The 15,804-nt window shown below is 47.9% G+C and overlaps 1 long non-coding RNA gene across 1 annotated transcript; it reads right to left on the bottom strand.

The window, feature by feature from the left end:
- Positions 1 to 2,621: 2,621 nt before the first annotated feature.
- Positions 2,622 to 15,745, bottom strand: LOC116653854 (uncharacterized). Its single transcript, XR_004308422.2, has 2 exons — positions 10,796 to 15,745; positions 2,622 to 10,526 (listed from the first exon to the last, which is right to left on the bottom strand). It is a non-coding gene; the product is annotated as an uncharacterized LOC116653854 (long non-coding RNA).
- Between the last annotated feature and the right edge of the window lie 59 nt (positions 15,746 to 15,804).

Here is a 15,804-nt window from a genome sequence, read left to right as displayed (position 1 = left end):
ATGGACAACCTGCCAGCAGCCTGCAGAGACGTGTCTGGTAAAGCAAATCTGTTCATCCTTGCTTCCAGCAGTAAAAGAAGGCAGAATATTGTCAGCCGTGCCTTTTTTTTCTCCCCATGTGTTCACAAAGAAATGCAAAACAGAGCAAGAGTGCCAAGTGAGAGCCTCTCCTCACCATGGAAGGAGCTGCACCTCCCGGGGTCGTGGTGCTTCTGTCCAAGCCCAGCACACCAATCCATCTGCCTATGTTATTTAGGAGTGCAGGGGCCAAAGAGCCAGCAGTATTAAGACCATGACTCTTCTTTGGGCGATGGGAAGATGGCTCCTAACTCACCTGGGTCTGCAGCACCCAGTGGAACAGTCCCTGGAGAGCGGGAGGTCTGGATGTTGGCTCCGAAGTCAAAGCAGGAGATCTGTATTGCAGCCAGAAAGCAGCAGCTCCTTCGCTCCGCTTTACAACCATGGCCCACCTTCCTCACACACATCTGCCAGCTATTCCTGGCAGCCTGGGCTGTTTAAGAAATGAGCACTAACCCACATGGAATTTTGCAGAATTACAGTTATTTGCACCTGGTCCAGGAAGGAAGAGGGCTTGTCTCTGCTAACAGCACCGACAGAAAGTCACGTACTGGGTCTCAAATTTGCCTGCACTCCCTCTGTTATCAAAAGGAGGAGAACCCTCCAGAAAACCTCTGAACCCACCTGCAATGAACACTCCTTTGGGCCAAGACTTCTGCCCGAAACTTGCTTCTGCATGGACTGCAGAGAGCAGTAAAATGAGCACACACCTAACCCTTACATGGCTGGCAAGGGGTAAGGTATCCCTGTCCATATGCTTGAATACATAATTTCTTCCTGACATCCTTCCCAATTATTAGTAGCATCTCCTCCCAGCTTCTCTACCTTGGACATGTCCATCGCTGTGACGGGGAAAGCACAGGGGTGGGTTTGCCACGACCCCATCCCATCTCACCCTTCCACAGCACTCAGCTGTTTTGTCTCCTTCCCATTGTGGCCTATGGGCTAATCCCAAATAAAATACAATATCCCCTATCTTCTCTCCCCTGGTGGCTTCAGAATGCCCAAAGGAATGCATAAGGTAGAGAAATGAAAAGTCAGCATTCTCATCTCCACCTCCACTGTAGGCCTGAAGGGTGAACACAGCTCCCAGAAACCCATCCAGCCACTCCTAGAGATCACATATAGTTCTTGGGAGAGAAGGGAATGCAAAGCCAGTCTCTCTATTTATCATATTTGCAGGTAATGGCATGCTAATACAATTCATTAACACTCAGACACTGCTCATTAGTGTCTTTTCACTTTCCTGTTGCAGGGCCCATATTTCTATTTTACACATAATCTGTTTTACTAAGCAGTTCCTTAATAGAAAGAAAAGTATTATCTTCCATGCAGATTTTGCTTAAATCCCCTTGAATTTAATTAGGCCCCAAAAGATTCAAGGAAGTCTGAGTACGTATCTGAACTGCAGAAGACTCAGGTGTACTCCACCTGCAAAGCGTTTAATTTTTACTGATCACTGCTACGTGCTCCACGTTCTCTCTCCATGTGATGTCAGGCAATATAATTATTCTACATTTCAATTGCAGCCATCCTGGGAAAGCATTTCTATCTTTCTTTCTTTGGTAATATCTCCCCAATGGCAAAATCCAATCATCAGCCTCTGCCAAGGGGCTCTACTCAAAGGTCCCTTGGAAAACAACCCCAACCAAGGTCAACCAAGCATGACCCCAAAGTCCTTCCCAGCTGCTTTTCTGCATGCACAATGAGCCCTCCAGGGCAATGGATGGTCTCTACACTGAACTAAACCCCAATCAGATGTTAGCACTGGAGAAAGGGGGGGGGGTTGGTCCTGGTAAAGCTCAGCATTCACAGCATCTCACCTGGTGTGAGGCTGAACCAGCCCAGAGTGTGTCCCAGGACCATGGGAGGAGAACACAGTGTGGGTCCAACCTCACCACCCTTTAGTGATGCTGGTTCTTACCTTGTCCTGCCCTTGTCCAGATCAGTCCTGACAGCTGAGATGCATCTCCAGCCCAGGACTTGTCTACTCACTGGTTCCAAGGGCAAGGACTCGTTGAGGAGGTGATGACTGGGAAGACTATGACCCAAACTGAAGCCTCCTGGAGTTCTACTCTTGCCCCCATGAAATTAACAGTCAGGAAGCTTAAAATTAATCAAAATGTTATTTGTTTTCTCTCTTTAGCAGCAGGGGTGCTCAAGAAATGTGTAGATGTGCTCAAGAAACACAGAGATGCGGCACTTAGGGGCACGGTTTAGTGGGCATGATGGTGATGGGCTGATAGTTGGACTTAGAGTTCTTTTCCAACCTTAACAATTCTATTGCTCTCCGAATCCTCTAATGGATGTTAATGGCTTTGCCACCACCATTGCCCATCATACAGCCTCTCTTCTAAGAGCCGAGCAGGAACTGCATTCCCCAGCAGCCTCATATCCTCTCACTGCTGGATCTTCCCCTCCTGCCTGGGTGGAAGGCTCCGGAGCTGCCATTCCTCCTCATTACCATAAAGCAGTCAGCTGCAGATTGTTCTACATAATGCTGCGACCACAATTTCATCTGTAGCTTTAAACAAATGGGAAAGTGTTCTAAAATGTGGGCTTTTATTGAATTAAATATTAACATAAATACAAGGCTGAATGCAGCGCTGGATTATTAATTTTAATATTTAATCCAACCAGAAAGCTTATGGTTGTGTTAGGGTGGTTTGTTTTCTTTCACCCAATTCATTTCCCCATCAACACTGAAATGAAGTTTTCTTAATGAAGGAAAGTGATCAGGAAGGTGTGCTCTCGTGTTACAGAATATTAAAGGCTGGTGGCTGAGCGCATACAAATATAAAGTGAGAGCAGTAGCAATACCCTTGGGCTGGTATGGATAAGAACAGAAGGAATGCCACGAATAGGATGCATCGCTCAGAGGATGCTCAGGACAATGATGTGCTACTTTTCCTTGGGTCAGCACCAAGCAGAGCATGGCAGGCAGGTGGAGGAAGGACATCCCGACGTGCCAACACATCCTTCTGTTTCGTTCTTTAAGCTCTTAAGCTGCTATTTGAATGTTAGCTGTAAAACACTGAACCCATTAGCAACAAAATGAAGAACCCTCTTTTAATCCAGAATGGAGGGCCGGGCGGATGTCTCAGCCTGATGTGCTGCTGCAGCTTTTTGGCATAAACTCTGCCATTCCCCAGGGCAATGGAAAGGGGATCTACCTCAATCAGGTCCTGTGAGTCCCCAGCCCAGCACTGCTGGGTGAAGGGGCAGAAAAGGCATAAGAAATGATTCAGCTGCTTGCTGGAGAGCGATCCTTTGAGATGTTGCAGGCTTCACCTGTCACCACCAACCCAACAAACACACTGAGCTGCCAGCAGCAGCGTGCTGGGGAGCTGGAGATGAAAGGGTGCCAATGCAGAGAGACAAAGCCTGCCTGGGAAGCAGTGACACGGTGATTGTTGTTATTGCTTATAATCACACGTAATGACAGCACAGGAGAGCACTGCGGCCATTGGGAATCAATTCACAACAAGGCCCCCCCTCGCCTGAGAGAAAGAAACAATGAGAAACGTCCAAAAACTTTGAGGGTAGTCAACGATGAGCACCACGAGTTCGTGCCTTGATTGCATGCCGGATGCATGTGTCTCCTCATCAAGGGGGCTGGGAAAGCTGCATGGCCAGCTCAGCTCATGCAGGAGCAGCTACTGCCCGCTGCAGGGTGTGTCAGGCTGAGCCATCAGAATGCACTCTGCAAAGCAGCAGCACTGTGAGCTCTGTGCTCCTCACAGCCCTTTGCTGAGGATAAGCCAGAGCTGTAATGGTGTGCAGGTGGAGCAGCAGGTGCTGGGCACTGGGAGAGCCTCCTCTCTGCTCTGCTCCCCATGGCATCACTCCATGATGGGCTCAGCATTGCCAAAGGCCTCCTTCACCTTCCTCACCTTCAGTCCCCCTCCCACCCTCTCAAGGAGGCACAAGCAGTGCTGGTACTCACGATTACAAACTCTGAGATGTTCTCCACCAACCCACAGCAGTTTATCTAGTAGCTCTCTAGATAAGCACAATTCCATGGGACAAACTTGCTCCACTCTGGAAAGCTGGTACCCATCACTCCTTTCCTGAAGGTTCTTCTTTAACACAAGGAAAGCAAGAGCAAGCAGCAGCCTCCAGCCTGGCATTGAGCAGGAGGGTCCTTGTCTTTGTGTGCACTAGGGGAGGTGGGAAGCTCTGCTTCAAGAGTTTTGTCCCTAAGACACCCTTGCATGTGTAGGAGAGCCCAGGCTCAGCTCTCTCTTGTCACAGCTGCCATCAGGCTGCAGAGATGCTGACTGCCACGAGAGGACACCATCCTACCTCCGACTTCCTCAGCGCTCAGCCCTCGGTATAAATATCCATAATAATATTACAGGGATCGAGTGGAACACACACGTCGGAGAGGAGAGCAAGAAAGAAACAATATGTTGATCATCCTGCTCTAGCCAGTGAGAGCGCTGCCCTGCCATTTATTTCTGCAGCAAGTATCCCTTTAAACATACAAATCGCAAGGACATTAGGCTGTAATAGGCAGCCCAGGGATTAGTTTGAATATACTTCATCTGGTGGTTTGTGCGTGTGCATGCGGGTGCGTGTTGGTTGACTTTAAAATGGAATAAACCACATTTAGCAGCTAGGTAGCTATGGAAACATAACCAAAATTGTTCTACCACCTTTCTGCCGCACTGCTTCCCCGCAGCCCTGCAAATACTGTCAGGGGAGGGCTGAATATTGTTTCTTATAAATAATAGAACGTAAAGAGCTACAGAAAGAATCATTGAATTAGGATGATGGTTCGGGGGAAAAAAAAAAAAAAAGCCTGCCCGGTAAATGTAATATTAGTTTCTGATGACTTAGCAATGATAAGAGACTTAATTTTATTCTTTTGTATTTTTGCAGCTTGCAGAAAGACGTGGGGCGAGGAAATGTATGTATTTTGGTCATGTACTCGTGTGGAGGTGAGTATGTGTGTGTGTGTGTGTATAAACACATGAACACAAACGCTGTCAGCTGCATCCACACCAGCAGCAACACACCAACAGCAGTCAGCGTTTGGAAAGCACTTACCTGCTGCCCCAGCCTACACCTGGGCTCTGCCCACCCCCCAACCCGCTCCAGCCCCACATTCGTTCCCAAGTGAGGGGCTCACAGCTGAAGGGGCCTCCCAAGATGCTGCTGAAATTGGGCAAGGGAGGCTGAGAACGGAGGTTCTCATCTGGAGGATGGGGCCAAGGGATGAGGTAGGATGTGCTGTCAAGGAAGCAAATGGCAACGTGGTTTTGGTCAGATGTACCACCTCTTACTGATGGTCCAACGTGGATGGGGGTTTTTGGGTGCTGTCCCAGTTCAGCATTACCAAATTTCAAGCAGAGCCAAGGCTAGGGTTTCTAAATAGCATTAGCACAGATGCAGAGCAGATGCTTGTCCAGCTCCACATCCAACTCCCCCAAGCCACCCAGGGCTTTCTTCCTCTCATTTTCTCCTTCAGATCTGTCCACTTTAGCTCAAGTTCTCGAGCTATGTTCTCAAGTTCTCCCACTATGGAGTCCCTTTAATTCCTCTTCTAGCTTCCCTTGGCCCCAAGAAACAGACTCCAGAAGCACGGGGAGCACCTAGGATGGGGATGCCCTGTGGGTGCACCCAGCAGCACAATGGCAGCCTGTTTTACTCTCCATTTCTTTCCCCTTAACTTGGACTGCCCATTCTCACAGTTAGACTCATAGATTCACATAACAGTTGGGTTGGAAGGCACCTTACAGCCCACCCAGTCCTACCCCTGCCACGAGCTGACTGCCCCCCACCAGCTCAGGCTGCCCAGGGCCCCATCCAGCCTTGCCCTAAGCACCTCCAGGGATGGGGCATGCACCCCTACCCTACAACAGATTTCCTGCTTCAGATATGGGATTCATCAGAATGCCAGCTGCTCCATCCTGCCTTCTGGAGGAGCTTCATGGCCCCATACCATCATTCTGAGGTTAGCAGCAGGCTCCTCTCCAGGCCTATGTGTTGTTACTTTAACAATCAGAGGGATGGAAAAACAAAACCCTTTACTGTCTATTGTTAAACTTTACTGTCTAATGTTTTAATAAACAGTCAAGTTCTTCCTCTGATCGTTAAATCAGCAGTAAAGCAGTATGGAGACGGGTTTATGAGATCCTATCTGCATCACTAACATACAAATGTGAGGTCTTGGCAGCTGCGAGCAGCTACGCCCCATCACATGGCTTCCTGCCCACTTCGAGGGCTGGATCTGCTGCGGGTTTGGAAGAGGTACAGCTCCTCCTGCCTGCTGGGAGACGGGCAGAGAGAGACCTCACAAGGGCCCTGCTCAACCTTCCCTACCAAACTCCACACCAATGGAAAGAAATTGGTGCTGGTATGAAGAATGTCCCATCCCCAGGAAGGGGACATCCTCCTTGAGAAATCAGACAGGGAACATCAGCCCACAACGGGACAGGGGTGTATCCCAGTGTACGCCCTGCAGCAGCCATTCTGGCTCCATGCTCTACAGCAGTAAAGCCAGGCTAATGCACTTGTGTGCCATACCATTAGTGTCGAAAGAAACTTCAACCCTTTCTTATCTCTGGGACAATTCGTGTTTGCCTAATGGCACTAACCCCCCTTTAATCTCTGGTTTTCCAAGCATCCCCAGCCTGCAGCCCTGCAGCTGTGTGCCGCGTGGCTCCGAGCGCAAGCAGCCACGGTGGTCTGTTGCATTCATTCCATGTAGGGCTCACTTCTTCTAAACACTTCCCAAAACGTATATCTGCCACTTCTCTTCCAAGAGGAGCAATGATTGCCTTACCCATCTCCAAAGTCACTTCTAATAGATCACAGTTGTCGCATCAACTTTGATCACCAAAAGAGAGGATTTATCTCCTTGGGGGTGGTGGCTCTGTCAGCAATAGACACCAGGTTTCCTGCCTGCTGCCATTTGTGGGTTGTTGCAACCATTTGTCCAGTCATAAAATTATTAGCACATTATCCCTAGGCAACGACTCGCAATTTTCTCTTTTTATTACTCAATAAACAGTTTGGAACCCAACCCCCCCAGAGTGAGAATAGAAACCAACCTACTGCTTACACATCCATAAGTGACGCCACAAAGAGAGAAGGGTGTGGGGACACAGAAATGCCACTATACATACATACATACATACATATATACATACATACATACATATATACATACATACATACATATATACATATATACATATATATATATATATACAAAAGAAGATGAATATCTTGCACGATTTTTGTCATAATGGAAGTAGAACTGTGGCTTAGGACATCTGCAGAGGGATGAGGGAATAGAGACAAAGCTTGGAGAAGACTCACAAGGAGAAGGCTGCTGACACAAGATTTCCTCCACCCTGGTTTTCTATATGCAGCCCCAAGTGCCAACACTTCCTATTGAGCACGTCTGGGTGCCCAGATAGCATTGGGTAAGAAAAAGTCAGCTCTTAGTTGACTCAGTGTAGCTGTATTAATTCCAGCTTATTACTACAGCTATTTCTTTTAGCAATGGATAGGGGAAGGGGCTTGTATCGGGAAGGGGATTTTCTAAATGAAAACGAAATGCGGTTTATGGAGAGTGAAAACTGCTCCCAAATCCAAGTCTAATTGAATAAGAAATAACCTGGATGCTTTCTTTCCATTCATAAGCTTGTTAAAATTCCCAAAGTATGTATACATAATCTTACATTTACTAAACAAATCTATTCCATTTCTTTGTTGTTTCTGCATGACATTTTCTATTCCAAAGCTGACCTGTTTTGAGGAGTAAGAAAATTAGCTGAATTCCCACAAATCCAAACACTTAATTCTGGTTGAACAATATATCAGGAGGTTTCTTTTTACCCTTTCTCCAAAGAAATACACTCCTCACAGGGAGAGGGAGCTACCAGAATGGATTTTACTTATCCTTTTGAAGTCCATTTCAGCCATAGAAAAGGGGGGGAAAAGCCTGTAGACAATCTGCACAGCAATGATTTCCAGCCTACGTTCATGTTCAAAATCGTTCCCATGGATTTGGGATATAGGAATTTCAAGCGTAGGTACTGGTTGGTGAATTGAGCAATGGATTTTGCCTGCAACAAAGGTCTTTTGGGGGGGCAGTATCTCACAGAAAAGAACCGAACACGGGCTACAGTGCCCTACTGGCTCTCAGCATCCTCACTGCAGTTTGTTGGCAGCTTTGGAAATCAAGGTGAGTGCAGGCTTTGTATCACACGCCGGCCAACCTCTGGATGAAGTCACTCAGTTCAGGGGCAGCTTGTCAAAGTCATTCTTCTAATGTTTTGAACATTTCCCCTGCCAGTATTTGATTAAAGAGATTTTTAATCAGCTCAAGACATCTTGCACTATGGATGATATTGGTGTGAGAGGGAATAAATAGCTCTCAACCGTCTCAAAATCCAAAGATACGTGTTAAGAGGATCTGTGCAAGACTGCCTGTTGTTTTTGGAGATGCATATTAATAAGGATCACTCACTCTTTGGCAATACTTCCAGTCCACAGGAAGCAGCCATTAACATAGCTGGGGAAGGCTGTTGCACTGGAAGGTATGATCAAGCTGACATGGCAGGAGGTTTTCCTTCTGATGCAGACCTCTTTCCTTTGCAGCCATGCTATGCCACTCTCCTCCTCTGCAACAACGCTGGGGCTGGAGAAAAAAATAAACCCATTTGCGTTATTATTTGCACATCTCAGAGCCTTTGCTCCAGGCTGCCCGCAGGCACAGTTGGCCAACTCAGTGCCTTCACCAGGTTTCCTTGACGATGTCTAAAATACTTTCTTTCTAAAGCTGGACTCGGAAGCACGGATCTTGTCTGCACACCAGCCTCTTGCAAAGCCGGTCTCTGTTTGAAGTCAGTTGCCTGAATATGGGATGGAGTGAGAACTGTGTAGCTTTCTGATGGCGGAACACAAAGCTCAACTTGCAGAAACTTTTCACAAAGGGTTGTGTTGGGACTGTGCAGCGCAATCAGTGCATGAGCTGTTAACGTGGAACTCGTGATTGCTCGTAGCAATCACGGGGTCTGAAAACACAGCAGGATTCAAAGGAAGATCAGCCACTCACACAAGGTAACAAGGACATCTTAAAATGAGCAGCTATTGAATTGGGATTCAGAGCTAATTTATCCCAAAGGAAGGTTATTTGTTAACTGCCTCTTGAAGAGTTGCTGATAGAGCTGGAGGAAGGGTGACAATTCCTCTTCACAGCCACCCCCAAGGATTATTCTTTCTCATCTGGAATGAAAAATGAAGTTTCTTGAAAGTGGGGGACAGGGACTGCAGACAGCAGCATAGATGCTGCAGGGATCACGTCTCTGTTGCCTTAGCAAGATGGATTCTCCAGCTCCAGAATCCAGGGCTGACCTGAATTTGCTCTTGAGGCTCACTAGCTCACTCTCTGCTCCATTTTCAACTCTCTTCCTTCCACACAGAGCTCTGAATTCAAAAGCCCTCTTTAGAAACAGATGGGTGATATTCAGCTGCCAAAACACGAGGACCTCATTCTGTTTGGGCTGTCCGAGGGTATTCCTCTCAGCTTGTTGCCACTCCAGATGGGCATCAGCATCCCAAGGATGCTTATCTGTATTTGCATCTACTGTAGAGATGATTGGTATCTGTGGCTGTTACCAACCACTGTGGATAGGTGCCTGCACTCCAAGCTGGCAGTGAAGAGGAATTGTCACCCTTTCTTCAGCTCTATCAGAATCTCTTCAAGAGGAGGTTAACAAATGACCCTCACTTGGGATAAATTAGCCAAATAACAAGCACTTGAAAGACAGAAGAGCCTCTTATTTAGGCAAGAAAGTGTTTATTCTCTCTCTAACTACTCCTACTGACACCATTAGCTGACGGTGATCAAGATTGAAGTGAAAACACTGGACTGCCAGTGCCTGTGTTCCTCACTAAGGCATAATCCTAAGGAGGAAGGCTAGGATATCCACCACCCTCATCTCTACACCTGATGAGCCACACACAAGACACCAGACTCCCACCACCAGAAGCAACACTGCATCCCACTGCAGCCACTCCCAGGTACTCACCTTTGAAGCCTGGTGACACCATCACCATCACCACTCACCATCAGGCCTGGTGACAGCAGCTTCATCAAAGTCCAAAGGGAGATTTACTCACCTCATGTGTGCATGACATTGCTCCTTCATTACCATTCTTGCTCCCTTGTTTTGATAACAAAGTGATCATTGGCCCTTTGTTGACCAGTTCCAGAAATCAGAAATGTTATAAATACATCAGCCCTTACTTCTTTCCTCTAAACTCCTTGCAATACTTCTCACTATTTCTCTTAACATCTCAATGAGACACACTTGGGCCCTGCTTACTTCCAAGCACATACACAGTCATGATGTTTCCATGTGGGCATCACTGCGCAGAGGAAAGTTTCCTCCTGAGGGTGACAGAGCCGGTCAAGAGAAGGAAGTCCCCTAAAATATCAATGATATAATGGTGAGATGGAGAGGTTCAATGTTAACCTCTCTGGGTGACTGTGAAAGAGTCAGGAATCAGTGATTGAGAAGCAGGGCTGCATCCTTCTTGCCAAGTGGGTCACACTCTTCAGCCAAACTACCATCCCCAACCAGACAGTGTTGAGCATCCATTTCAACCATCCATTTCAACCATCCATTTGAACCATTCGCTCCAACCATCTAATTGTTCTACCAGACAGAAATAATTTAACACCCTAAAACCTCACTTGAGGGGATCACGGTGTGGAGAAGGCACTGCCACAGGAGGCACAGAGCCCCAGAGCTCCTCACCAGAGGCAGGGAGGCAACTTTGAAAGAGAGCAAAGACAAAAATGAGGCTGTGAGCAGCAAAATAAATCAGTGACAGAGTTTCACAAAAAGACAAATGAAGTTGAAACCCATCCTTGTTTATTTTAATGTTTGGAATGTTTCCGAGGTGATTTATGCCCCCACTTGAATGTATTTTTCTCCCTCTGTCTTTCTCTCTCCCTTCTTTCATTTTATTTATTTATTTATTTAACAGAAAAAAAATATATATTTGGGAGTTAATTGGATTTCCAGGCTTTGCAGCCAGACACTGTAATTGATCTCTGAAGAGATGGATTTGTCAGTTGGCTGGGCATGCATCTGACAACATGAGAGGGAAGGAATGAAGAACTCCCCCTGCATGCAGAGCCAAGGTGTGTTCCAACAGCTGAGCCCCTCAGCACTGCCCCAACCTGTGCCATTGCTGCCCCATTTTTCTACCTTTGCCCTATATTTCCCAGTCAACTTGTGACTTTGGGCCTTTTCAGGTAAGAAAGCTGTGAGATCTGAATGAGACAATCCCCTTACCCAGAGCTGTGTCTCTAAGGGTTTATCTTGGCTTCTGTGCCATCCCAGCTCCTCAAAGCTCCAGCAAAAACACACGTTTACCTTCTCCCAAGACATGGGGCGTTCCCTGCTTTTCAAGCCTGTTCTGCTTTGCAAGCCTGTTATTTCCAATGCATGGATGCACCAACTGAGAGTCCCCACAGCAGCAGCTCCAGCCACCAGCCAGCACTCCTCCTCACCTCATCTCAACCCTTAACTCATCTCTGCTTTCATCAGGCAGCACCTTCACCCAGTCCCCTGGGGTTTCTTGTCATGGCAGACTGGTTCAGAGGAAGCACCACCTCACCCAAGCAGTTTCTAAGCATCCCCACCAAGTCAAGCTCACACTGACTAGCAGCACAACAAACCTATGGCCATACCCAGTGTGTTTAGATCATGAGGATAATAAAATCCCCACTTTGGGCTTGCGAATATGCTCCAAATAGCTGAGCTGCCTGTATACACAGAATCATAGTGACATCTCCCACTTCCCACCAAGCCTCCGTGAGCAAAGAGGGGTTACTTCTCTGTTGTATGTAGCTAATTTAAATTCTGGTCTTGTCCCAGCTACTGCAAGAGACCTGATCCTGCTGCTCTGAATGGAGCTCTATTGGAGGCTGCTGCTTTTTAAGGTTCCTCACTCAAACCTGTCATGGCCACGTGTTCTCTGCTGCCCATCTCAAGCAGATGGCAAACAGCCGTTCCCGACAGACTGCAGCAAGCTCCAGCACTCCCGTGGGGAATTCAAGTTTGCACAGATCTCTGCAGGTGATTCCACATGGGAACTCGGCACAAAACGAGCACGGGAGAAAACTTCAAGAGGCATCAAAGAACGGGCAAGAAAGGCATTTTGGGGAGCATGCTTGGCAGGGTGAGCTCTGGTTTCTCCACCAGAGCACCCTTCTCCCATCACAAAGGTATGTGCTCAAGCCCCATTTAACTTTTGGTTGTGGATGCCCCATCCCTGCAGGCATTCAAGGCCAGGCTGGATGTGGCTCTGGGCAGCCTGGGCTGCTGGTTGGTGACCCTGCACATAGCAGGGGGTTGGAACCAGATGATGAGCATTGTGGTCCTTTTGAACCCAGGCCATTCAGTGATTCTATGATTTATCCCAAATCCCAAGTCACTGGTACAGCTCCCAGGGAGCCAGTGAAAAATCATCAGTCTTCCTGAGCCACAGACCCCCTTCTGTTTGCAAGCAAGCCAAAGGAATGCACCACATTTCCATTCACCTGCCAGCTTGCCCAGGAGATGAGCAATTGTGGTCCTTTTATCTGTTACAGCCCTGTCTGAAAAGCCTGGCAGAGCCTGCTCCTATGCGAGTTAGTTGCACCGTGCTGATGTTTTGCTGCTAGAAGCAGCCCTATAATAATTGACCCAGCTTTTCTGTGCTGCTGACACCACCTGGCACGGCCTGGCAGAAGGAAACACTGCATTTGCACAATGCATAATTAAATACAGAGCAAACTTCCACGGGAAGCTGCTGCGGCCAAGAATTTGTGACATTTCGGAGGGGAAGTGTGGATAACAAGAATAGCCAGAGTAACGACAGCTAAATACCAACACGCCTGTTGACAGTGCTATTGATATGGCAGGCAGCCTCCAGTTATTGGAGATGATACCCTGTGATGGATCTGCCTTCTGCTGCACCTCCCACTGCAACGGCTGCTTGTGGCATTGCTAGGAGAGGTCAGCGCTGTGCAGGCACTGCAGATCCCCTCTTCTAGTGGTTTTTTTTTTCCCCCTAGTGTATGTGTTGAAAATATTACGCAGCTTTGTTTTGTTGTTGCTTGCACTGGATATAAAACTCAGCGCGATGGGAGCGTTCCAGAATTGCAAACCTTGTTTATAGGCAGGAATATTGCTTTGTGCAGGTGTAAGGTATCACTCACGGCGGCATTACAGCTCCTACACACTGTGACAAGGAAGCAGCTCACAAACGGTCACGCAAAGGAAAACATCTGTTACAAGCTAGCAGGTACACAGATCATCAGCAAATTGCACAGCTTGTGCCTGATTTTCCCCTTGCTTTGTTTCGCAGCTTGCAGCAGTGCAGCTCAGGAGCAGAGGGGGATGCGGTGAACACTGCTGGGGCCATGCAGCCCCAGGGCCAGTGCCTGCAGATGTGTATTGAGCCACTTCTGTTTAACTTGGGTGCACTTCTTTTTGCCTCCACCTCGCGCACAGCAGATTTCCTGATTGTGGCTGGACCTTCCCATCTGCTCTGTGTTATGGAGCTTAGATCAGGAAACAGCAGGATTCTGTTTCCATCATACAGGATCTCTGGTTGATCTCTAGCCAGCCTCAGCACTCAGCTGTGCTTCCCATCATTGTGTACAATGGTCAAAAAGGAGGATCCCCTTGTGCCCTCCTGACTGCCCACTGCCTATACTCCCACCCTTCTAGATGGACTCAGACAGCTCAGACACAGCCCCCAACACTGTCTGTGACCAAACCCCTCCTCCTGCTCAGCCTTCACAACCGTGCCCCATTGAAAGCTCTTGCTTTATCCTCTAATCCATGCCTGGAGGTGTTCAAGACCAGGCTGGATGGGGCCCTGTGCAGCCTGGTCTAGTATCAGATATGGAGGTTGGCAGCTCTGCCTGTGGCAGGGGGATTGGAGCTTCATGATCCTTGAGGTCCCTGGCAAGCCAAGCCATTCTATAACATGTTCTGCCCCCATCCATGGACATCCTCCCTCCCTCCGTCAGAATGCCAAGGGTTTAACTTCACATTTTCTTTCTATATATGTATATGATCTTTTCCCTTTGGGCAAAGCAAACGGGGCAGGAGGAGAGGAGCCATCCCTGGTCCCACCATTCCATCACCTGCTATGAACTGTATGATCCTGGAACTTCTGCTCCCACCAGCTCTCTGTCAGACACATCAATGCCTCTGGCACGTGATTTGTCATGTCAGAAGAGTTCACCACTTCTGGCACTGAGCAACATAACTTATTAAGTCCCAGACACACACCTTAGCGATCGATGGGAATTTCAACTGCGACTTCATTGAGAAAAGGATCAAACCACTTAAAATCCCATCCCTCAAACAGATAGTCTTGCACTGTGCAGGAACCCAGTGTAAACACTGAGGCTTCATGAGCATCTGCTTCGTGAAGGGGGAGGGGGCAGGGGTCACCGCACACAGTCTGCAGAGAACCTTTGTGAGGCACCACGCAATCCTTGTCACCCCAAATTGGGGTCACGGATGGGGAGCTTGGACTGGAACTGGCTCAGAAGAAGGCTATGTGGAGCAGCAGAACAAAGGTGGCCTTTTTACAAGAGTCAGCTGCTGGGAAAGCCCAACTTGTTAGTCTAAGAAAATGAAGGTGGAGAGGTGATAAAATTGTTCTCTCTCCATGTATCAGGGGGCTTAACATGAAGGAAGAGAAGGGGAAAGGACAACATCAGCAAAAGGTCACAAACAGCCCATGAATAAATTCAGGTGAGAAACTAGGATGAGGTGTTTTACTGTCCAAACAATTAGAGGGGAAACCAATGCAATAAGAAAGGGTTTTTCAGCCTCAGGAAGGGGTGAGAAGCTTTGCTGTCTGCAATAACAGGGAGAAGGACTTGATGGCCTGGGGGTTCTGCAGCAGCAGAGCTTCTGCTTTTAAAACAGCACCGCTGTAGCCATGGCAGACCAAGGAGGGCAGAGAGACAAGGTGTGCTGGGAGCAACAATCCATTTGTACAAGGTCAACCAATTTAATTGGAAAAACGTGACGAGTTTGAGGCTCGGGTCTGAAACAGAACAGTAAAAAAAAAAACAAGGCGAACGTAAATCAAAAGACTGTGATAATTTTCAGGAGCCTAAGGGCTGGATTCCACCCCCTCAGTGAGTTCTGGGGTGAGATAGGGCAGCTTGGAGCAAACACCAGCAGAAAGTGCTGTCCTGTTGCAGCCCATGGAAACCCATATAGAAAATCATTAAACAATTACAACCCTTATAGGAAGAAGATCATCCTTGGAAGACACTTCTCCAGCAGCCGCCGCTCGCCCTGACTCATCGGAATAATGGTCAGAAGGTCATGTCGTAGATCAACAAACATTGAACAGTGAGAACAAAGCAAATCAGGGGAGCAAAATGAGCCAATACAACTCCTACCACCAACAGCTCCACACGGGCTTAGAGCCAGGTACCACGTCATGTGGAATGTCCACTGCAACGTGCTGCTTCCATCAAAGGCAGGTGCCTCATTAAACAACCACCCAGCATCAGCTCAGAAGCCTGGGAGAGGAAACAATCATCAAATCATAGGATGGCTTGGGTTGGAAGGGACCTCGAGGATCATAAAGCTCCAACCCACCCCATTGCAGGCAGGGCCACCAACCTCCACATTTAATACTAGACCAGGCTGCCCAGGGCCCCATCTAACCTCG

The sequence above is a fragment of the Coturnix japonica genome, chromosome 12, assembly GCF_054131305.1.
Source record: "Coturnix japonica strain WE chromosome 12, WE-NBRP24, whole genome shotgun sequence".
Lineage (NCBI taxonomy): Eukaryota > Metazoa > Chordata > Aves > Galliformes > Phasianidae > Coturnix > Coturnix japonica.
The sequence above is the reverse complement of the archived record's forward strand: the minus strand, read 5'-3'. Positions and strand labels throughout refer to the sequence as shown.